The following is a 25,051-nucleotide window of genomic DNA, read 5'->3' as shown; positions in this document are numbered from 1 at the left end:
TTTTTTTTTTTTGGCATTTGGCACTATTGAAAAAAAAAAATTCTACATTGCTTAAATTAATTTCGAACCAAATCGAACTTAACGATGCATTTTCTAACAAGTGTCAACAACAGGTAAAGGCGAAGCTTATTGATAATTCGTGTACCACTAAAATTAACAATATACGGGGATGGCGTGTTGAATCTGTAATTAATGATATCCTTAGGCTAAGACGATGATTAATACACGTGAATTGCGTTACAATACCGTTATATCTGAGACCGTCCATGACAAAAGGTACAATAATTCTTTTTAAACTTTAAAGGACACGTTGTTAAAGTTCGTTAAAATATTTTTGAAACACGATTTTATCCGAAAAAATTATATCAATGTAAACATTCATAAAATTGTCAATTCTGCCCATAATTTGTCAATTAAAACGGGAAAAGGAGTATAAATATTTGAATTTTTCTTCTCAAGCAAGTGTAAAATCATTTGTTAGCCGGAACAGTATGCTATAATGAACAAAAATTTAACCATTTACGACACTATAGACACAAAAGGTCAACAATTTTTATTATATCTACCTTTGTTTATAGAAAGGAAGACAACATTTGAACGTAAGGAAAAATGCAAAAATTATGTCATCTTGTGTATTTGAGAGTGAAATTTAAGGTAAGGTATGTTAAGTTATTTAATATCATATTCACGGGACTCGAACTGTTTTGGCAAGTTACGACATTTAAACTATCTATGGAAAATGATTAAAATAAATGAATTAAATCAGCAAAATTTAATTAAAACGAGGAGGGTCAGCACTTGAAGGCGGGAATAGCTTACAGCTTACAGGGTATGAGGAAAAGTACACGTGTTTTAAAGGTCACAAGTCTGCTACCAATGATTATGCACACTTTTTAGAATTTTTTTGTGTACCTTTTTGCTATATGAGTACTTTTTGCATAAAATAATTTTTCACTTTTATGGAATTACGTCCTATTAAAAAATCCTGGATCCGTCCTTGTGTTGTACTGCTTTTGGGGCATATATATCAAAAATATAGAAAACTTTATCAGCCTTAACTCAGGACAAGGACCATTTTGTGTTAAAGGCGTCTTGGATTTTGTTTGATAGCTCCAGAAATACTAATTGTCTACTTTTTCTACTGGAAAAAATAACTTATTTACTTTTCCAAATTTATTTAATGTGTAATTTTTATCCCCTCTCTAGCTTTTTGCGGCCAAACATGTTGAAATAAATAAGGACGGTGTATGGATATAAAAATGTGCCAGTAATAATAATACACTGTCTACTATTGGGACTACAAGGCGATATTTGTGTACCTGGGCCTAATAAAATTGAGAATGGAAATGGGGAATGTGTCAAAGAGACAATAACCCGACCATAGAACAGACAACAGCAGAAGGTCACCAACAGGTCTTCAATGCAGCGAGAAATTCTCGCACCCAGAGGCGTCCTTCAGCTGGCCCCTAAACAAATATATATATACTAGTTCAGTGACAATGAACGCCATACTAAACTCCAAATTGTACACAAGAAACTAAAATTTAAAATAATACAAGACTGACAAAGGCTGTAGGCTCCTGACTTGGGACAGGCGCAAAAATGCGGCGGGGTTAAACATGTTTATGAGATCTCAACCCTCCCCCCACACCCCAGCCAATGTAGAAAAGTAAACGCATAACAATACGCACATTAAAATTCAGTTCAAGAGAAGTCCGAGTCTGATGTCAGAAGATGTAACCAAAGAAAATAAACAAAATGACAATAATACATAAATAACAACAGACTACTAGCAGTTAACTAACATGCCAGCTCCAGACTTCAATTAAACTGATTGAAAGATTATGTCTTCATCATATGAATATCAGGCACAATCCTTCCCGTTGGGGGTTTAGTATCATACCATCATAACAGATATGAGAAGAACATAACCCGTGTCATGCCAACAACTGGTTTTTAAATAAATGTGTTTAGTGCCGATGCAAAGACCCTATAAGTGAATCAATATTAACGCCAAAATATGCAATCTTTAATGACCTGACAACAGTATCGTAACTATATCCCTTCTTAATAAGTCTATTTAAAGGTTTTGTTAGCTTCAGAGGTGAATACTGACATTTTTGTGCTTTATAAAGAATATTTCCATAAAAAATTGGATGTGAAATACCTGAACGTATAAGAAGTCTGCATGTTGAGCTATATTTACGAATGATGACCTTATACCGATGATAAAATTTAGTAAATGTTTTGACTAGTTTGTGATATCGAAAACCCTGGTGTAATAATTTTTCAGTAATACATAAATTTCTCTCGTTAAAATCTAAACATGTATGCTCTAAAAAAGAAGATGTGGTATGAATGCCAATGATACACTATCCACAAGAGACCAAATGACACAGAAATTAACAGCTATAGGTCACAGAACGGATTACAACAATGAGCAAAGCCCGTGCCGCATAGTCAGTTATAAAAGGCCCCGAAATTTTTTTCTGTTATTCATATGTTTTTGCTTACTTTAACGATAGATTTTTGTGACCTCTGTCGAATTGTAAAAATCTAAATGAAGTGTGGAAGGTCGTTAGTTCAATATATCCCCAGTCTAATTAAACCAGACTTTATAGTGTGTCTTTCTATGTTGTGATGTTACACTATTGTTCAGAAAAAGGGTGAAGGTTTGGTACCATTAAAACGTTTAAACCCGCTGCATTTGTTTGCACCTGTCCTAAGTCAGGAATCTGATGTTCAGTAGTTGTCGTTTGTTGATGTGGTTCATAAGTGTTTCTCGTTTCTCGTTTTTATATAGATTAGACCGTTGGTTTTCCCGTTTGAATAGTTTTACACTAGTAATTTTTTGGGGCCCTTTATAGCTTACTGTTCGATGTGAGCCAAGGCTCCGTGTTGAAGACCGTACTGTGACCTATAATGGTTTACTTTTATAAATTTTAACTTGGATGGAGAGCTGTCTCATTGGCACTCATACCACATCTTCTTATATCTATTTACTACAATTTATGATTGTTACTTCTACGTTTCTACGTTAAGAACGAGACTCCAAACAGTGGTCACATATACTTGTTCCATATGATTCGAATATTAATCTACTTAAGGTGCACCATAATAATCTAGTAACGTATCATCTTTCAGTAATGCATGTAAGAAGTAAATCTATATTGTCCAAGGTACGGATAGTCGCTTTATCACAATGTTATTGTTGTTGCAAGAATGTAAACAAACAGCAGGAAAGTATTGCTTCGGTCTTGTTAAATGACATCACAAATATTTCCAATGATGATCAATTGTCTGGAAAAAAAATTAAAATATGTTTACTAATTAGTCATAGTAATGTAACGCATAATAGAAAACAATTAAATGAGATAATTTTTTCTATTAAACCACTAAAAAGTATACTATTTAAACAGTATGTACTAACAAGTAACTTAAAACAACATAATATAATAAAAAAAAAGGTAAAGTCCCATAAGGTCACTAAAGTCATACAAAAACAAATCTGGCATATAATACTATTTTCAGACAAGATCAATACAAAAGTAGATAGCACATATATGAGAATCCTTCAAATACAATGAAATAGTTGATATTATTGTAAAGGCAGTCCCAATACTTTCAGAGATTTTTTTATGGTTTACTATTCAAAGAGTCATCATCTTATTTTCAATGTTTCATGTACATGTCACAGTATTGCGTACATTGTCAATTGTATATAGTGTTTGTATTGTTTATTGTATGATTGTGTATCTGTTAATATATGTATCATTACTTTTGTTTATTAGAGTACATTACTTTATATACATGTACATACTTGTTTATTTTGTGTTATATAAATGTAAGCTCATAACTCCATACATATATCTCCATTTTAATAATCGGCATATACAGATTCTAATCAATAAAATGCATAACAGTTTAATTTTGATAAATAGATATATTCACTGCTTTAAGCTAAATATCCTCTAATTTATGAAAGATATTTTACATATTTGCTCTTTAAATAGCCAAGGACTTGGTCAAAAAGAAAAACGAAGTAGGCTCTACACTTGGCTAAAGTATCAAAAATCTGATATCTTATTCGCACAAGAAACCCATTTTGTCCCAGAAATAGAAAATAAGATAAGACAAGAATTTCATGGAGATGTATACCATAGCTTTGGGACATCTCAATCTAGAGGAGTCGCTATCTTTATTAATAAAATATTAAATCCTAGAATAATAGACACGTATTCTGATCAAGACGGTCGTATAATTTTGGTAAATGTAGAAATAAACAATAACATATTTGCTTTGATAAATTTGTATGCACCAAATGATAAGAAAAAAAGGAATACTTTCTTTAAAAAAGTAAATACAATAATTGAAGAACATAGGCTTGGTATTTTAATAATAGGAGATTTAAACGAAATAATGAATAATGAAGACAGAAAAAATAAAAATATAACAGGCAAAAAGCCCAAAAAATCAAATAGTTTGAAAACATTAATTAAAACAAAAAAGTTATTAGATATATGGAGAATATTACATCCGACTTTAAAACAATATACATGGAAAAGAAAAAACAATGATCTTGAGGCAAGTAGGATAGACTTCTTCTTGATTAGTGAAGAACTTAGTGAAGAACTTAGAACACTTAGAGTCTACAGATATCAGACCAGCCATGATATCCAGTACAGATCATCAAGCTATTTCATTAAAAGTAAATTTAGAAACCAAAAATAAAGGTAAAGGTTATTTTGAAATAAATAATAGTATACTAAGTGAACCTAACTTCAAAGAAAAGATAAATAATTTAATAAATTTCTATTTAGAAAAATGTAAACATAATGAAAACCTATCCCAATTATGGGATTTATTTAAAATTGACATAAGAGAAACTACAATCTTATATTGTAAAATTAGGGCAAAAAGGAAAAAAAATGAAATAAATGACTTGGAACGAATATTGCAATCTTTAAAGAAAAAAAAAAGAAAATAGTAAAATAAACAAGATAGAAAATGATGAAATTAAACAGTTAGAAACTAAAATAGAAAACTTATATAATTTTTAAGGCAAAAGGTGCACAAATACGATCAAGAATAAAGTGGATAGAAGAAGGAGAAAAGAACACTATTTTTTTTCTTGGTTTAGAAAAATGTAGGCAAGCAAGAAAAAATATTATTAAACTAAACAATGAACAAGGGGAAATAATAACGAATCAATCGGATATACTTAATTTAGAAAAGGAATATTATGAAAAACTTTACACAAGTACTGAACCAGACAAACAATTAATTAATGATTATATAACCGACACAAAAATTAATGCTTCATTGAGCGAAGAAGAAAGCGAGTCTTTAAATGGGTCTCTTACAGTCGATGAATGTACTAAATCTATTTTTCAAATGAAACTAAATAAATCCCCAGGTTTAGACGGTCTGTCTGTTGAATTTTATAGAGAATTTTGGGATAAATTAAAGAGTTTTGCAACAGATAGTTTTAATTACTGTTATAAAGTAGGAATGTTGTCAGAATCTCAAAAAATAGGCCTTATTTCTTTATTATTTAAAAAGGGGGACCCTACAAATCTAAGTAACTACAGACCAATCACATTACTGAATGTTGATGTCAAAATCATTGCATATACATTAGCCTTAAGACTGAAACCATTATTGCCAAAAATTGTACATAGTGATCAAAATGGATACATAAAAAAACCGTTATATAGGTTTCAACATACGACAAATACAAGACATTATTGATCATGCCGAAAGGTTTAAAATAGAAGGGGCCATACTGTTTCTTGATTTTTCAAAAGCATTCGACTCACTCAAATGGGAATTTATGTACCAATCTTTACAAAAATTTGGTATAAAAAACTCAATGTAAAATTGGGTGAAAACATTGTATAAAGATATAAGAGCCTGTATAGCAAACAATGGATGGATTTCAGGCCCATTGGAAATTTATAGGGGAATTCGTCAAGGATGTCCGTTAAGTGCTATTTTGTTTGTTTTAGCTGTTGAAATACTAGCATGTAAAATAAGAGAAGATAATAAACTGAAGGGGATCAAAATAAAATTAGATGGGAAAACACATAGTCTAAAAATAAGTCAATTAGCAGATGACACAACACTATTTGTAAATGCTAAAGACGAAATTACTCATGCTCTCAATGTAATTGAGGTTTTCGGATCTTTTTCAGGGCTTATACTAAATCGTAACAAAACTGAAGGTTTATGTTTAGGAAACAAAAAAAAATATTCTAGAAAATTTTGAAAATATAAATTGGAGTAAAGATATTATTAAATGTGTAGGTGTTTATTTTGGACATGCCAAACCACAATGCATGAAACTTAACTTTGAAAAACAATTGCAAAAATCAAAAAAGACTCTTAATCTATGGAAAAAAAGAAATCTAACTATGATAGGCAAAATCACTGTGGTCAAATCACTAATTATCCCAAACATAACCTATATTGCATCCGTTTCAAATATAGACACTGAATCATTGTCCGAATTTAAGAAATTGGTATATGATTTCATCTGGGATGGAAAGACAGAAAAAGTAAAGAGAAATACGTTAAATTTAGTCAAAAATGAAGGAGGACTAGGAATGATAGATATTAATAAATACATAGAATCAATAAGAATTAAATGGATAAAGCGATTAATAGATGACGAAAGTGCAAACTGGAAAATAATTCCATCATATTATTTAAATCAATATGGATCAAACCTATTAATTTTTCAAATGAATTTAGATAGTATTAAATCAATCCATAATATCGCAAAACATATACCCAAATTCTATTTAGAACTACTCAAAACATGGGTTAAAAGCAGGGGCGGGCAAACTGAACAACCTGATAATTTTAGAATAATCAGACAGCAAATAATATGGGGGAATAAATATATAAAGTCTAACAGACACAGTTTGATTTTCAGACACTGGATAGAAGACAAAATAATTTACATAAATGACATTATTGATGATAAGGGGAATATTTCTCAAGAAAAAATTTTAAGTAAATTAAAATGTAAAAAAAATTGGATTGCTGAATTAATGCAGATAAAACATAGCATACCAAACCAGTGGAAAAAAAATATTACAGAAACAAGATTCAATTAAAACTATGGTCCAGTGTAGGAGTAAAGTTTTCTTTAAACAAGGGACAAAAACAGATGAATTACTCAATATAAAAAACATTAACATTTAATAAAGTTTATTACATTCTGATAAGGAATTTCCAATTAGTTTTTCTAAATGGATAAAAGAGTTCAATTTAAATAAAACTTACAATATAAAACACACATTAGAATTTCTTTTCAACTACTTAGAAGATAATAAACTTAAAATGGTTAGATGGAAGTTATTGCATTATATCCTTCCAGTAGGTACCCATTTGTATTCATGGAAAATAAAGCAAACAAATCTATGTTTTACTTGTCAAGTAACAGACACTTACCTTCATAATTACATAGAGTGCAGTTATTTCAAGGAGTTCTGGAATAAAATAAATAATCTGTTACAAAAGTTTCATATTGATAAACAGATAAAAAGCTTAAAACATTTGGTTATTGGTTATAAAATAGAAGACAGTGCATATAATGATATAAATTATATATTAACAGTAATTCTATTCACTTTACATAAAAGTAATTGTATATCTGAGAATAAAACAAAACCAATAGATGTTTATGAGCTATTTAAAAATGAATACAAGTACAGGTACTTCTTAATGGAAAAAAGAAAGAAAACCATAAATCACCTTTTAAAAAATCTACAATTAAATCTGTAAAGTTTTCGATTTCCCTCCATCAAACATAAAATCTTAAAACAAAATACTAGCATTCAAATGTAAAGTTGGTCAATTTCTCATAGAGATTAATTGCGGCGTAAAGCAATCAACAATCAATCAATCGTAAAGACATAGATCTACATGTACAGTACATGTATCTCACGGAAATTTTTTTTTATATTTAAAATTAATAAGTTTTAACAAATCATACATATTTCTACCAAAGATAATGTTTATTTGTATACGCTTGAAAACGAAGAAAAGAATAAAATACTGTGTGTATCTGTTACAGGTTTTTACGATCTGCATTTACTGTATCATGGTATAACTTAATATTGTGTACAAATATAAATCATATGTTTACTGAAAATAATTTCGATTAGAAATAATCTAGCATACTTACCAGGGCGAAAGTGAACAAACTTAATTAAAGTAAATCCAAAATGTTCGAATGAATAGAAAGTTAACAGAAACCATGTTCTTTCCTAACGGTTTCATACACCTGTTCAAAATTTGATTGGGTCAAAAGGTCAATGATAAAAAATCGATTCTAGAAAAACAAGTCAAACCCGGTGAGTAGAATGATTTTGATCCGTAAACATGTGACACCAACTTAGAAATATATTATGTTTAGGAATGAAATAATGTAGGAAATTGTAAAATTAACATTTATATTTATTTGCTGAACTTTTATTCCCTGGAAGTTCAGTAACTAATCACAGGGGTATCCAGACTAACGCTGTAATCTGGATAAAATGTAAAACAGCAGTTGTGCAATAAAGTTTTGTTTAAAAAAAAAAAAAAAAAAAAAAGAACGAGACGATGTTGTCTCCGGTTTCCGAATGTGTCTATGGAAAATTACTTATATATATCCATATAGACCGTTACGTACGTTTAAAAAAAAAACTCAGTACACTCGGCTAAGAGACATTTGTCTGTCCGTTTGTGTCTGTCAGTCATTATGACAACAAAAATATAGATGATATTTCTAACAGTAATCGTGCATTTTGTGCAGATGTTCATCTATTGATTAAAATAAGTTGTTGTTAAAACATTGAAATACCTTTTCTTAAAGTCACTAAAAAGTTAAGGATAGGCGCCGAGAAAATTTTGAACATGCAGTTAACGTTGGTGCGTATGAAAGTATAGATAATCATTCGTGCATATTCGTTTTTTTTTTATTAAATTTGAAAAAAAAAAACAAAATCGTGAAGAAAAAAAAAACTTTTTTTCTGTGGTAGAATTGAAACAAAAAGGTTTGTCAGAATCGGTTCCAGTGGCAATTTTTTTTTTTTTTTTTTTTTTGTGAACTGGAAAACAAGTTTTGGATTTTTTTTTTTTTTTTTTTTTTTGTTTGGTAGTTACGCGCCGATATTGTCGGCAAGTCTTTCATCTGTGTACACGTGTCATGACTTCTCGACTAAGCGTGACGAGCGTGTGATAGTAAAGATAGTAATGGAGGCCGTGGGTACAAACCCTGACTGGATCAAAACAGAAACTTTCAGAAAAGTCCAGGTAGGCTGACATGTCTAGAGGCGGATTTAGGGTGCGCGAGCCTTCCCTATATGGATCTACTTTTGTGGTTATTTTATACTGCTATTATGATATAACAGGCAAAAATCAGATAGAATATATATTTAAAAGAGTCATATACTTTAGCTTCTTTTTGCATTTGCAATTTCAGGGGAAATAAATGTAAGTTACAAACCGTTCGTGAGACGATTACTTGTAACGGTTGCTTGAAATCATAATCGAGTACAAACAATATTGTTTGACTTTAATACGAATAATATCCTCGTGAAATTTTAACGTCCAGTGACATATATTACATGCATGTCGGAAGAGGAAATTGCCAATGTATGAAAAGAACCCTACTTTTTACAAGATATTGACACACTTAGTTAGAATTTCACGTGCTATTTCAAGGATTAACACTATTATACAATACTACTAAACATTTTGATGATGAATTTCTCAAACTGTTCACGAACAACCTAATTGAAATATAAATCTGTGAATTTACTCGATGAAGCAAAGAAAGTTAAACATAGATATGAATTTAAAAGGATTCGTTCTTGAGGTTTCTCTCATATTTTCAATATATATATGTATATATTGAATTTGTAACTTTCTATCTATCTGTAGAAACCAACTATCGACAAGTGCGTACATTTTTGTGAAATATTTTTAAAATGAGCAAAATCAATAACAACGAGTATATACTTACATTTTTAAAATTTGACTCTAGGAACATAACTAAAGATATGTTTATTACAACAAATCTTTAGCTGTAACTACTCAAATTTTGATAAATATCATTCTTTACACCAGAAATGTCACCCATAAAATAAGTGGTAGTAAAATTGTATAGTTTTACACGTATGCATTTAGTAATGACTAGTATATCACTGTCGGACTCGAGACAAAAAAAAATAACAGTTTATATTTGGTATCAGATATACTAGTATACGTGGCGTATTTAAGCTATACGAAATTTCAATTTTCCGGGTAAATTAATCAAACAAAAAACGTATGTTTTCATGTGAATTTTTGAAAAATCGAGACGAATTTGGTTCATTTAAATTTGTTTAACGTGCAGTGGCAAATGTTTTTATACATGTTCACGACGAAATTACACGGGCGATTCGGTCTTTTGATCTGACGATTCCTTTATATAGATTGATGTTTCCGTACAACTGCAGTTTCATTTATCTAGCATGTTTAGTTCGCCTAAAAAATCAAACCAAAAATTTGGTTCTTAAGTCAATTTAGTTCGGTGTATGGGTCCACACAGATGGTGGGTTGAACATTTAACAGACAAGAGGTATGCAGACCTGTTTGGAAAAACATTCCCTAAACCAAATTCTTAGAATCAAGCATCACTTTTAAAATTTCTATATTAATATTTTCAACCTTTTCCCATGTGAACCAACTTTTTGCCCAGTACTGTTGACAAATATAACAACTTTAACGGTATGGTTTTTACTTATTGTTGAAGACCTAACGGTGACCTATAGTTGTTCAGTAACTTCTATGGTGGACAGTTGTCTCATTGGCAATCATACAAGTAACACATCCTCTTATTTGCATATGTAACAGATCAACTTTCAACAAATGTAAACTGATGGCGGAATAAACTCTAAAGTTTTAATATTTTCACAATCGTAATTTTTTCCGTTTAATAAATCGCCGCGATATAGTCTTTTTGCGCTAAGGCGGCGTTAAGCAAATACCAATCATCCATTTAATAAAAACATTTGTGTTTTAGATAAATACTGTTTTATAAGGCGGTAATTGAAAAAAATATTTTCAACCTAAAAGATAAGATATATCGATTGGAATGATGTAAACAATTATGAATACTTTCTGTTCCTTGTGCATTGGTCCCTTTATTGATTATTAAATAAAAATTATATTAAACCAGCATTCTCGTTTTATGTTTTGCAAAATTACTTAGATGACGCTAGTTTTCATATCACTTATCAACCATCTTTCTTATCTATAGAGTTACTGCATGTGTACAAATTATTTTTTTTTAATTTGTATTTTTAACTGATATTTTTCGCTGCATTTAAAAAAAATTGCATCATTAACTATAAATTACTTAATAGTTTACAAATGTATTTGAAATTAATTTCTTTTAATTGTGAATATTTGTTGGAGGTACTTATCTGATTAAAATCGATAACGTTAGGAACGGATTAACGATACTTTTAAAAACGGGGATGCTGTTCCGCTTGGGTGATTTACCTTACAAAAAAGCGGACACTTTAAAGAAAAAAGGATTTAACATCAGTTTGATTTCGTTTAACGGGGGCGTGGCTAATTAGTTTGACACAGCTTAACCACATCTGAAACTAACTTAAATGACCGCAAGGGAATCTTTTTGACTGGTATTAAAATGTTTTGATATGGATTGAAATGCATTAAAACAATTTTTAATTTTTGTCAATCGTTATCTAATGATAATCAATCTTTTTTAAATGTCGTTAATACCTTTTTTGCTGTTCAAGTCAATTTCGGGTTACTTGTGCCTGCAGAATATTCATATCCAATTTACAACGGTATGAGAAGCAAACCCCGTACGGTAACATCACCAACACCGAATGCAGTCGTTGGGCAAATGTTGTTTTGGTCATAGGCAGTTTTATTATCCCGCCAAACTAGTATTCTGCCGTCTACTGGTCGTAACAAACACCGACTCTCATCTGACCAATGAAATTTTTTCCAGCTTCTCATGTTCCAGCGTCGATGGTCGTGCAGATGACGTTTTATAAAAAAATTCTTGACCGGTTTATCGGAGTTCGATCTTTGTGGTCGTAATGAATTTTCTTAGTTTATGTTAAAGGCAATTTATAACACCTAGTATTAATAATTTTTTCGCAATAGTAAAACAAATATTGCCAGGTATATTTAGGTGGTGCTTAACCTTTGGCGGACTGTACTTGACAAACATTGTAATTTACTGGACACCACAGCGCTTTGTGAATGCTAATATGTAGCTAATTTCCTGACGATGTCGGGATAAAGGTATAAATTATGATCTTAACAGGAAAATGTGATAATCGATAATATTACAAAATCAATTCCGATGAAAACAGTAAATAATGTGAAAATGTTCAGGTTGTATCTAAATCTGTTTTGGGTAAGTTGATGCAGGCATGTGATCTGTATTGCGTATCATACTATGAGAAGCAAATAATCGTTGACTACTGCAATATTTTATTGTGTAAACACATTGATAGTGAGCTATGAAAACCAAGATTTTCGAGCATTTTTCTGAGTTAGTTTTAAAAAATTTCAAACAAATATTTTTACTATGGGTTAGCATCCATTAGTCGTGACCATCCTATAGATTTCAAGTTTTTGGTCATATTGATAATTTATAAACTTCATTGAAGTTGAAACAGGAATGCGCAGTTAATTAATCTAATTGATGTGTCATTTGTATGCAAGAGTCATATTCGTTTGTACTGTGTTCCAATTCGAAAAAGTCATTTGAAGCTATGCGAGTGTAGTCTCCCTTGAACAGTTTTCTAATTTAATTTTATTTTATTCTAATTAATAACAAAATCTATAAAATTGTTATTGTTTATTAAAGACATTGATATATAAATATAATTTTATTGGTTTGTAACGATCAAAATTATATATACAAATATAAAGAATTTTTTATCATTTTTTAAATGATATTCAGTTACTTACAAAAAATTTCGACACCGTCCAAGACAGACTTTCATAAAAAAATACTTGTCAAATACTTCAGTGCGAAATATTGATTAGAACCTATATAAATCCTCTGAACTTGTATGAAAAAGCCTTTACATGAAAATGATCTCCCCATAATGATGAAACGTTTGAAAAATTAACCAGAGTTATCTTACATTAATCACAAAGCGGGGGATAGCAAATAATTTTTAACTTGAGCCTAATTAACGTTAAACAATTTTCGACTAAAAGTGATGTTACTTTATTCAATTTTAAGTACTCAGTTACCAAAATTTATCTACTAATTTTATTTGATATTATGAATTGTGATGACAATAGATAATATAAAAAAGGCGATGTGGTATGATTGCCAATGAGACAACTCTCCACAAGAGACCAATATGACACAGAAATTAACAACTATAGGTCATCGTACGGCCTTCAACAGTGAGCAAAGCCCATACCGCATAGGCAGCTATAAAAGGCCCCGAAATGACAATGTAAAACAATTCAAACGAGAAAACTAACGGCCTAATATATGTACAAAACATTAACGGAAAACAAATATGTAACACATAAACAAACGACAACCACTGAATTACAGGCTTCTGACTTGGGATAGGCACATACATAGATAATGTGACAAGGTTAAACATGTTAGAGGGATCCCAACCCTCCCCTAACCCGGGACAGTGGTGTAACAGTACAACATAAGAACGAACTATAAAAATTAGCTGAAAAAGGCTTAACTCATCAGATGGATAAACATACAAATACTACAAATACAAGTGGACGTGGCCGGGTACTTGAACATCCCAAAAACAAAAAGTACAGATCTTAGAGTACTCGCAGTTACTGACCGCTAGTTCAAAGCCACTAACAACTAATAAAATAAGCATGAATCTTAGACTAAATTATCAATCAGTACACATCCAACATCCAATGGATTAAGTATAAAGACGTCATAAACCGTCAGAGAAAAACATGACCTTGTGCAATGCCAATATACAGGTATCGACAGATTGCAGATCCATGAATATGTATATCTGTATATGTATATAACAATAATATTTAGTTTGCTTTTAATTTACTGATAACAAAATCAATATTAACACCAATAACACAATATTCAGTGATCTAACCATAGTGTTGAATTGGTAACCTTTTAGGATAAGTTTATTTACAGGATCGATAAGTTTACCAGGATCGTTTTTAAATTTCTGGGCACGGTAAACAACATTTCCGTAAACAAATGTTGAATATTGAAACAAACCAAAAAAGAAAAAAAATAAGATGAAGTTTACCTGTGCAGTAACATTGGTACCGTTTATGTTATTATGAGAATATTACTGAAAATACTAAGGCTTTTCTACATCAGGAAAAGATTACCTTAGCTGTATTTGGCAAAACTTTTAGGAACTTTTGGTTCTCAATGTTCTTCAACTTCGTACTTTATTTGGCCATTTAAACATTTTTCAGCGTCACGGATGAGTCTTTTGTAGACGAAACGCACGTCTGGCATATGTCTGGCTTAAATATAACGATGAGTTTATTAATAATTTCAAATAACTATAACAAAAGCAACAATATCAAAGCAATGCAAAAAAAGAAAAAAAAAAAGAAAATAAAAGTTTTAAAATTAAAAAAAACCTTAATCTTTATACTCTTTCAAAAACTTACATTACTGGATCCGCGGTTGATGAGAATAGTAAATTCTGAAAACATTAAAAATAATTAAGGAATTAAGTTTAACTTTCGAAATTTTTTTTAAATTTCAAAGGCTTTGGTATTGAACATTTTCCTGACATAATGAAGTAGTATTTAATGTAAAGCACTGGACTAAAATAGTGGCTGTAATATAAAATTTAGTTGTAACTCAAAGTTTGAATTTATTGCATGCTTTGAACTGGAAATAAGCAAAAAGATAATTCATCTCTGTTATATTACATAATTTACATTCATACTAACAATCAAGAAACATTTCTAACCATTCCATTGTACTGTTGTGTCATCTTATGTCTAAAACACATTCTATTATATTTCCAAAATTATAAGAAAATAAGAAAGTCCTAAAATCACTAAAACTAATCCATAAATGAAATGAAAGGAAGTCATGCATTAATTACAAACATTGAACTGACAATGAAACTAATTCCTTGATATAACCAATCAAGAGATCATTTGAGCCTTGCGCACTTTACAATATTCTAAGTTTGTAAGAGAATGATAATCCATTTCGTCATGATAAGTTCTCGCTTACGCTAAATAGATTGTCATTCTGTTACATATACTTGTTTCCAAAGTTATAATGTGCGTTAAATAAGCTATCATTTTTGTCAGTCAAATAATTGTTTCAGTCTTTAACCCATTGTAACATTACAACTGAAAAGAAATAAGTAATTGTTTACAAAACACGATAACTCAGAAATAACGTAATTAGTAATGCTGATTAAAATGTGATGTATCAAACACAATTTGGAAACATGATTAATGAAAATGTACCTGTAGATATATTCTCAGCTACCATGGCTAATGAGTGCAATCCGACATATGTGCTTTTACTTCTTCAACAAAGTAAAAATTACAAATATACCGATTTCCAATGAAAATTCAAGTCGAAAAGTCTCATATCAAATGATAAAATAGCATAACTATGTATATGTACTGAATTGATTGTAGACATTTTTTTAGATATTCAAGACGATGATTTCAAATAATACCATTTTTTTTTTTACCAAGGTTGGTTCGACCGCTCTGCATAAAGCCGCAAAGCATGGGAACCCAGATGTTGTTCGTTTGCTTATCGAAAAAAATATTGATGTAAATAGACAGAACAAGGTATGTTGGTGATTATATATTTATATAATATCATTGAAAAAAATGAAAAGAAATTCAAAACCGATAACACGTCAATCACTTAGTTTACAAAAATTGTAATTTACTGGACACCACAAAGCTCAATGACTGCTTATATCAACAATGTTCTGATATGACAAATGTATTAGGTTTCGTGCAAAAGAGCAGTATAATTAAATGATTCTATTTCCCCGACTTTTTTTGTGTCATTAAAGGAAGCTAAATTGTTAATATCCGCTTGGATGTTCAAACTTCGTTGACATTTAATGCAACTTTTTGATGAAATTTTGAAATATCTATCAATCACTTGTCATTTGTTTTACTCCTGTATTGTACATAACATGCATAACTCGAAAATGGTTTCGGCATCTAGTCTTGTACACGTTAAGTGGTAGACCAAGTGAGATTATAGATGATGATGCTTAACCTAGATTCCAACTATATTAAGTTTATATAAAGGAAAATTTGTATATGATCAAGTCCATACGAAAGGTACTTTAACGAAAATTTGATATATTCAAAAACTATTCATATTTTTTGCAGTCGTGATAACAAAAACCTCATTTTTTACTTTTTCCAATTCGTTTGATTTGATTTGATTTCCGCCATTTCAAAGCACCACTTTTGGGCTAACTCGTGGCGAGCCGGAGTGCCCGGAGAAAACCAACGACTTCCGATAGGTCAATTATGATCGGAGTCCAGTGCACTCGCACAAACGGGGTTCAAAATTCACAAGTGTTGACTGGCTAGTGATTACAGTAGCAACTACTAAGTCCACTCGGCCACCGAGGCCCCTGATACTTAACCTAGATTCAAATCATCCTACGTTACTATACAAGATACTTTATATATTATTAGGTCAATACAAAAATGTAAAAAAAAAACGAATATTCAAGAAATGTCAATATTTTTTTTGTAATAACATAATTGTCATTTTTTACTTTTTCCACACGTTTCAGTGCTACTCCCTTCTTGTATGTTTAATTCAAGTATTTCAAATTCTATTTCCATCTGTCCATTTGCAGTTCAAGTGTCTTAACATTCCGGTAACAAATATTCTCTAAATCAGCAGTTGGGATAAGCCTCTCTTACAAAGCAGAAGGCAATACAATTTATGTTTGCAACGGTTCGATTACCGACCAATGACTGTTGATTTATTTATATTAATTTAATACCTCAACTAAACTTTCATTTCAAAACCCAATTTGTCATAATGCTTTTATCTAAATGTGCATCTCTTGCATTTTAACCATTTATGAATGTAGTGCAGTCAAGAATTAGACACTTGCTTGCATATTACTAAACAGATATATCTATGTCATTTTGTTTTAAGAGACAAATCTGGAGCAAAATTGTCCTGTTTCTGAATGTTTACATTCATACCAATTACGGGTAAAATAATAATTTTTGAATTATGTTAAACCAATTTCAACAACGTGTCATGTAAATTTAACTAAAAACACTTTTTTGTGCAATGTCGCTCATCACAGATACTAGGATTATTATGATGAACGCAAGACTTTCGTTTTGACTACAAACGACTCTTAAATGACGTTCGAATAACATATTATAAAAACCTTTGTCTTGAATTAGCATGTTGTGTTAAAGATCTTATGGTGGCCTTGGATTGTGTTATGCTCTTTATTCGGGTTGGTTTTTTTTAAATATCCCCGGTTTCCATTTTAAATTTTACATATTATTAACATCATGTCCTGTTAAGTTTATCCAAAAACACTTGTATTTGTACCTTTTAGGATAACTTGGCTCAAATGTTTTCTCTGAATATGAGTGACATATCTTATTACACTGTCAATGACAATTACCAATTTTGAAAAACTGTAAAGAAAAAACAAACTTAGCAGTTGTTTTGACGTCATGAAGGTTGCAATATTGGCATATATAATCTTAATTAACCTTCTGTTTTTAGAATTTGAAATACATAGTTTTTTCTAAGCTTTTCTCGCACTGAAATGTAATGCACAACTACAAATTGAGTTCAAACATCTACAAAAAAGTATGCGCGAAAACATATTTTCGAAATAGGTTTTGATTACTATATACATATTTGCACCTAAATGTGCCACCAGCCAAGTAGTGAGCTTTTTTGTACTTGAAGTAGTATTGATAAGTTTATAATAGATACAAGAGTATGTGGTATGAATGACAAGGAGACAACCCTCCACCCAAGTAAAAGTAAAATATTATAAGTGAAAGTACGGCCTTCAAAACGGAGCCGCGGCTCATCATGACTAGTGTAAAACTATTAATTATAACCATGAATTATTTTTTTAAGAAAACTTGAATTAATCATAAAAAACTAAAGATTTTCTAGTTCATCAATATATTACCTTATTAATTGGAATATACACAGGTATCCTTTCACGTTCCGCCAAAATGGACCTAAACTTATTGCAAAGACAAAACCAAAGTTCAATCGAGTATAGGTCATATTGGGTCCATATAAAAGATTACTGTTGACGTCCGGTAAAAAAGTGAACAAAAATACAAAATTATTGCGACAAAAGTGTGTGTGTGTATGATTTTGTGAATAATTGTTCTATTCACTGTACGAAATGCAAAAATATAAAACTTTGAATACAACAAAGATATGTGATATAAAAACAAGTGTAATTCGACATGTGTTTGTTTGCTTTAAGATGTTAATTAATATTCACTTTTTGTTAAGTAAAGTAAACTAAATATGTGTATTTACTTCACCATGGCAGTTGTCATCCTTTTTGTCAAAATCTTACACGATTATTTTGTTATATTCTACCAAGCATGGTTTGACCGCACTGAACGAAGCCTTAATGAATGGAAATACAGAAGTTGTCGATTTGCTAATTGAAAACAGTATTGATGTCGGTATAAAGAACATTGTAAGTTGAACATAATAATACTAAATAAGATATAAAAATTCAAAAATAAAATTGAAATGAATTTTGATCGCAAAATAGTCATATATTTGGAGAAAACATTGCCGTTCACAGTCAAGGTTTATGACTGATTATATAATCATTGTACTGGTAAAACGTTCAATAAAGAAGTGCAGTTTTATTAAAGTATACTTGTTTCCAGCTTTTGTTGGGTGTAAATCCGCTCTAATGTGCAGAATTCAATTTGTAATACTCGTGTTTTTAGATATTTAAACCAATTGTCGATAAAATTATTATTATGAATTATCTATAATTTTTCGTATGTTTAACTCCTTTGCCATACATGCCAACATTACTCTTAAACAATTTTATTGCGACAACTGTTATACAAGTCAACTTGTGACAATGTTTGATCAAGTCGGGTGACATAGAATGCGTGGTTCGGCTGTGCTGTTTTTCATGTGCTGACCTAGGTTGTTTATGTTGTTTTACGTTTTCGTTTTTAATCTGTGGTTAGTCAACACTTCGATGTTGACGTGCTTTTCAATTATATGGTCATTTTTATAAATGTACTGTTTGCAAAAGTTTGAACTATTCTAAATACTAAGGATTTTCTTGTCCTAGGCAGATAACCTTTGCCGTATTTGGCACAACTTTTTTGGGTCATTAATGTTCTTCATCTTTGTTTGGCTTTCTATACTATTTTTCCATTGTCTGGTTTTTTTTTTCCACTTAAGTGTTTCTGTTGTTTCGTTGTTTTCCTCTTATATTTGATGTGATTCTCTCGGTTTTGGTTTGTAACCCGGGTTTGTTTTCTCTCAATCGATGTGTGACTTTCGAACAACCATATGTTCTGTGGTTTTTAAATTTGATAGATGCTTTTTGTGCTTTTTTGTTAAATATTTTTTTGTTTTGAAATTGTGACACAGTGATAACTGCTGTACCCATATTTTGACTATTTTACCTATTATGTCTGTTTTGTTCACGCATCGTTGTAAATATAACAGAATTTGATGCGACTGTCATACAAGTTAGACATTTAGCGCTATAAAACCAGGTTCAGTCCACTATTTTCTACATTTGAAAATGCCTGCACCAAGTCATGAATATGACAGTTGTTATCTATTCGTTTGATGTGTTTTATCATTTGATTTTGCCATTTGATTAGGGACTTTCCGTTTTGAATTTTCCTCGGAGTTCAGTATTTTTGTGGTTTTACTTTATACTACTGTTGCCTAAATTTGATTATATTAGGAAACGCTTAATTATGATTAAAACCATCTTAAGTCATTACCAAAGGTATCTAATGTATATTTTATTTGCAAATGATCGATCACTTTGCTCCCACTGTCATTAGCAAGTATTTATCTCACACAACAATAATAAATGCAAATGTATCAATTGCTATGTATTTCTGACTTCATAAACGTTGCAAAGTTTACATATAATGTAATTTAATGCGGTTGCTATAGAAGTGAGAGGTTTAACTAGCTATAAAACCAGGTTTTAACCACCATATTTTTCATCAGAAAATGCATGTACCAAGTCAGGAATATGACAGTTGTTATCCATTCGCTTGATGTGTTTTAGCTTTTGATTTTGCCATTTGATTCTTTTTAAATTTTCCTCGGAGTTGAGTATTTTTGTGATTTTACTTTTTACTTTTTGAAACGAAGTAATGGGATACAGAATACCTAATAAAAGATAATTCTTACTCATATTCTGTGTTATTGCAGCGTTTTAAAATCACATGCAATATGTAAAAACTCAAAAGATACTGATCAACATGTTTACATTATTGTAAAGCAGTTGTGTAGATAGTTATTCCTTTGATTTTTCAATCCATTTATAGTTACACATTCCCCATAAATGAATCTTCAAAGAGACAAAATGGATTTTCAAAGTGAGATAAATTCACAATAGAAAACTAGGTGGTTAGATTTTTTCAAAGTGCCAAATGAAGGGAAACAGAAAGGACCATAACTGTTTTCGTTTTTGACCTAGGCCTAACATTTGATACAATAAAGTATAAAAAATAAATCAAGGACAATTATGCTTCTATTCTTACCAAATTGATACTTTTTTGGGGAAAAACCGTAGTTTTGAATGAAGTACACTTAGTAGTGTTAAATTGTAGGTTAAAAATAATATATATATATGACATTATCCTGGTTCACATCTGGCACCCGTCGTGTTGCTCATAATATTACAGACTAGGTAGATAGTCTAATTCGGTAGGTCACATTCGTGAAAAGGGAACGGGATTGTAATTGCAGTTTTATATTTGGTGGATTGAGAGGTGCAATGAATTAATACTCTTATATTTTGACATCTTTTTCTTCTCCAAATACTAGACCCTTCGCATTCACTTTTGGGGGCTGTCTGATGCCCACTTTTTTTATTCGAACAAACATTTAGATCCAGAATAAAAAAAACTTACATGTCAAGTAAAGGGTATTTGGGATCTTAAATTCGCCTTAGTTATCACTATAAACTATGTATTTGTCAATTTAGGATTAACTTTTAAAATTATTAACACATACGTTGATACTCCTTTACCCATATTTCTGAAAGTACGAAATTTAGTTGATATAAGCATGCGACCAATGCCATATTCGAGTTGCCCGATCTTATAAACCAATGGTTCAAATCTTTTGAATTTTTAAAAGATGATTAGCTAGGCCTAGTTTATCAATGAGAAAAAACAAGAAAAAACCCGTCTTTTTGGGGTAAAGTGTTGGGTACCCCCTAACATTAAGTTTGCAGAAGGTCTACCGTTCCCTTTAAACGAATATTGTTCCCTTTTTACGAATGTGAACTACTGAATTAAACTATTTATGTTTGCAATAACATGAGCAACACGAGATATGTCACATGTGGAGCAGGATCAGCTTACCCTTTCAGAGCACCTGCGATCACTACCAGGTTTTGATAGGGTTCGTGTCGCTTAGTCTTTATTATTCGATGTTGTGGTACGTGTACTATTGTGTGTCTCTTTGGCTTTTTCTTTTGTAGCCATGGCGTTGTCTTATTTTTTTATATATGAGTTTACATGGTCCTCTGGTATCTTTCACCCCTCTTTTTTAATCCTATGCAAAAGCTACACCATCAACGAAATTCAATCTCAAACTACAAATTAGAATAACACACCTTTGAACAGAAACAATATTTGATTTGAACTAATTTATACTAAAAATAAATGTCAAAAAAATGTATCCCCTTTGGAATATGAAATAAAATTAAAAACACATAAAAGGCTTATGAAGTTTAAATGTCTGAAAGCTGTTATTCAAGAACTATATATTTTTTTATTTACAAATTGCCAGGAGATTAAATGCGGTCTTGAACTTGCTCCATTTTGGCATGTACAACTCATTAAGAACACTTCAACACCAATGCTCTATTTCCTAATACTATGTGATTGCATTGATTCAATTTGAAGGAATTGCATGACTGCTTTCAATGTATATTTACCGCAAATTAATGAACCACCACATTTGTGTCCGTTGTCCGTCCGTCCGTCAACATGTCGGACATAAACTCAAAAATGCTTCAACCAATTTTCATACAACTTAGGTAAATTGTTTATATCTTTTGACGTGAGGTCACTTTTGTTTTTAATAAATTTTAGATTTTACGTTTCCGAGTTATGGTACACAATTTTTCAATCTTTCAAGAACCGTAACTCAATTTTTTAATCTTTCAAGAACCATAACTCCTGATCGGTAAAAGTGATAATCATGAATATCAAACTTCACCTCCATTTTGTCATCAGTAACAACATATCAAAATTTGAAAAGCTTTGGTTGAATGATTCACGAGTAAATGCAACGACATGACTGGAAACGCCATTTTTCAATCTTTCAAGAACCATAACTTCTGAACGGTAAAGGTCAAAATCGTCATTATTGAATTTGACTTCCATTGTATTATCAGTAAGAATATATTTGAATGTGAGAAGCTTTGGTTGAACGGCTCATGAGTAAATGCACGGACACGACTGGAAACGCCATATTTTAATCTTTCAAGAACCATAACTCCTGAACGGTAAAAGTCAAAATCTTTATTATTGTACTTGACCTCCATTTTTTTGTAAGTAACAACATATGGAAATTTTGAAAGCTTTGGTTTAACGGTTCATGAGTAAATGCGCAGAAAATATTTGGCGACCGCCTGTCCGCCTGTTCTCCCGACCGTTTGCCCGCCCTACATCACCAAATCAATAACCAATATTTTTCTATATTTGTAATAGCTAACACGGAATTCATAGTTCATCTTCGAAAATCCGGTTAAAAACCTTTGTATTTCAGTTTCATACTTAGTAAAATGTGAAAAACGACACGAAATACAGAAGACCAATACATAGCTATTACAGAATTGACAAAAGAAATGTTGACCAGAAACATCGTCCGTCATATTTGGATATACGTAACTGCAGTAATTTATGGATTTCACATTAACCACAGTGAATATTACACATCTGATTATAAATCATTATCACTACAAAGTGATCAGAGTCTATAAAGACCATATTGTAAGCTAGTAAGATCGCGCACAGATTTAACTGTTTTGTGTTAATTGAATAGTGCGTCAAATTAGTTGTTTGATATTATTGTTAAATTTCGTGCTTGTGTTAAAAGTTTTTAAAAATCTACAATATGTGTCTCATTTCAAATTCGACATATGTTAACGACAACTTGAGTACAAAAACTAACACATCAACTCATCCTGATAATACCTCTATTTTTTTCTTGAGTGTAATTCGATTCTCTTTTCCTACGTATCTGTTCCTTCCTGATTTACTAATTGGTTTGTATTACCTAAAATTATTCATTATAAAGACTAGTTTTGCTCAAACAGAACCATGACCATTAAACTTCAAGGTATAGGGTAAATAATTAGCAATTGTTGCTGTAACATCATGATTGAATTCTTTTAATGATAGTGGTATGCGGAAATTTGGTCAATTTTGAAATAGATCTATTCTACAAATCGTAGGCATACCTCTGGAATTAAAATGATTCAATTTTGATTTTGTGTTTATTCTAGATAGGAGTGCATGCTCTGCTCAATGATAAAAAGCCATAATACCTCTAGATTCCGATATATAAATTATAAATATTTGCAATTGTATGTCAGCGTATGTACGTAACAGTATAGTTCATGAAACATTGTCAAAGAAAATGTAGATAACGCTACTTTAATCCAAGTCCACATACAAGATACAGAAACCATTGATCTAAAAGAGTGACATTGCAAAAGAATATTTAAATACTCTTAGATTTCAAAACTGTTTTTAGAGATTATTAATTTGAACTTAACAACATATAGATCAAACCGGTAATTTGGGTTATCATGACATCATTAGGGTAAACATCAAATGGCTTATAAATCATTGCAATATTCATGCTACGAATGCAGTCGGGTACAAACAAAACAGTACACAAATCTAACGCACATTCACCCGGCTTGTATATATAGTTAGTCAAATGCGTTTTGTTTAAATATATTTTTTCACTCTTTTGGTCTTTTGGAAAATGTTGTTAGTGCTGTATTTAGACCCCTCTACAACGAAATTTGTTACATGCACACGTATAAAAAATGGGGTTTTTATCCAACGCACTCATAGGTTTGAACGTTGTTTTCAATTTAGACTTGTTTATTTATATATATATATATATATACTTTTGGTGCAGTATTCGAAAGAGTAAATAAAGCAATTACCTTATAGCTTATAGAAATGTTGTTGGAGATATCACTGGCAGATATTGTTTCGATATTGGAAACGTTCTACATTTTAAACATATCAATTTTGAAACATCATTGTATAGTTCATGATTACTTCACTATGATGTTTCAACAAATTAAACATTGGTAAGCTTTATAATCGGTTATTATGTCTTGGGGTACATTTTATTTAAATGTGGTTTCACCCGGTATGTCCATTAATAAAATGACCAACCGTTCTGAAATGTAATATGTATCTCCGTATATACCTTAATTAAAAGTGCGTACAACTTATACTGAAGTTACCATGTCACTTATACTATTCTTCCTGAGAATAACATCACTAGTTGTATAATGATTGTGTGTTACAATTACCAATGTTACCCCAAGAAATGTCATTCCAAAGAAAGAAGAAAGCATCTGTTGTTATATGATCTTCAGTGTCATAGACAGACTTCCGTTAAGAATGAACTAATAAAAACCTTGCTTATCACCTTGTGCATATGAGCCCAAACCATACTGTTAAACACACAGAAAACAAAACTAACACAAACATTAGTAGAACGATGACCATACAAGGATTTGTGTCATCG

General features: G+C 30.8%; 1 long non-coding RNA gene across 1 annotated transcript; it reads right to left on the bottom strand.

Annotated features, from left to right (window-relative positions):
• Positions 1-3,031: 3,031 nt before the first annotated feature.
• LOC127717508 (uncharacterized) lies at positions 3,032-8,576 on the bottom strand. Its single transcript, XR_007989206.1, has 3 exons — positions 8,195-8,576; positions 7,459-7,496; positions 3,032-3,300 (listed from the first exon to the last, which is right to left on the bottom strand). It is a non-coding gene; the product is annotated as an uncharacterized LOC127717508 (long non-coding RNA).
• Positions 8,577-25,051: the final 16,475 nt, after the last annotated feature.

The sequence above is a fragment of the Mytilus californianus genome, unplaced genomic scaffold, assembly GCF_021869535.1.
Source record: "Mytilus californianus isolate M0D057914Y unplaced genomic scaffold, xbMytCali1.0.p SCAF_10, whole genome shotgun sequence".
Taxonomy (NCBI): domain Eukaryota; kingdom Metazoa; phylum Mollusca; class Bivalvia; order Mytilida; family Mytilidae; genus Mytilus; species Mytilus californianus.
This window is presented reverse-complemented; position numbering and strand designations above follow the sequence as displayed.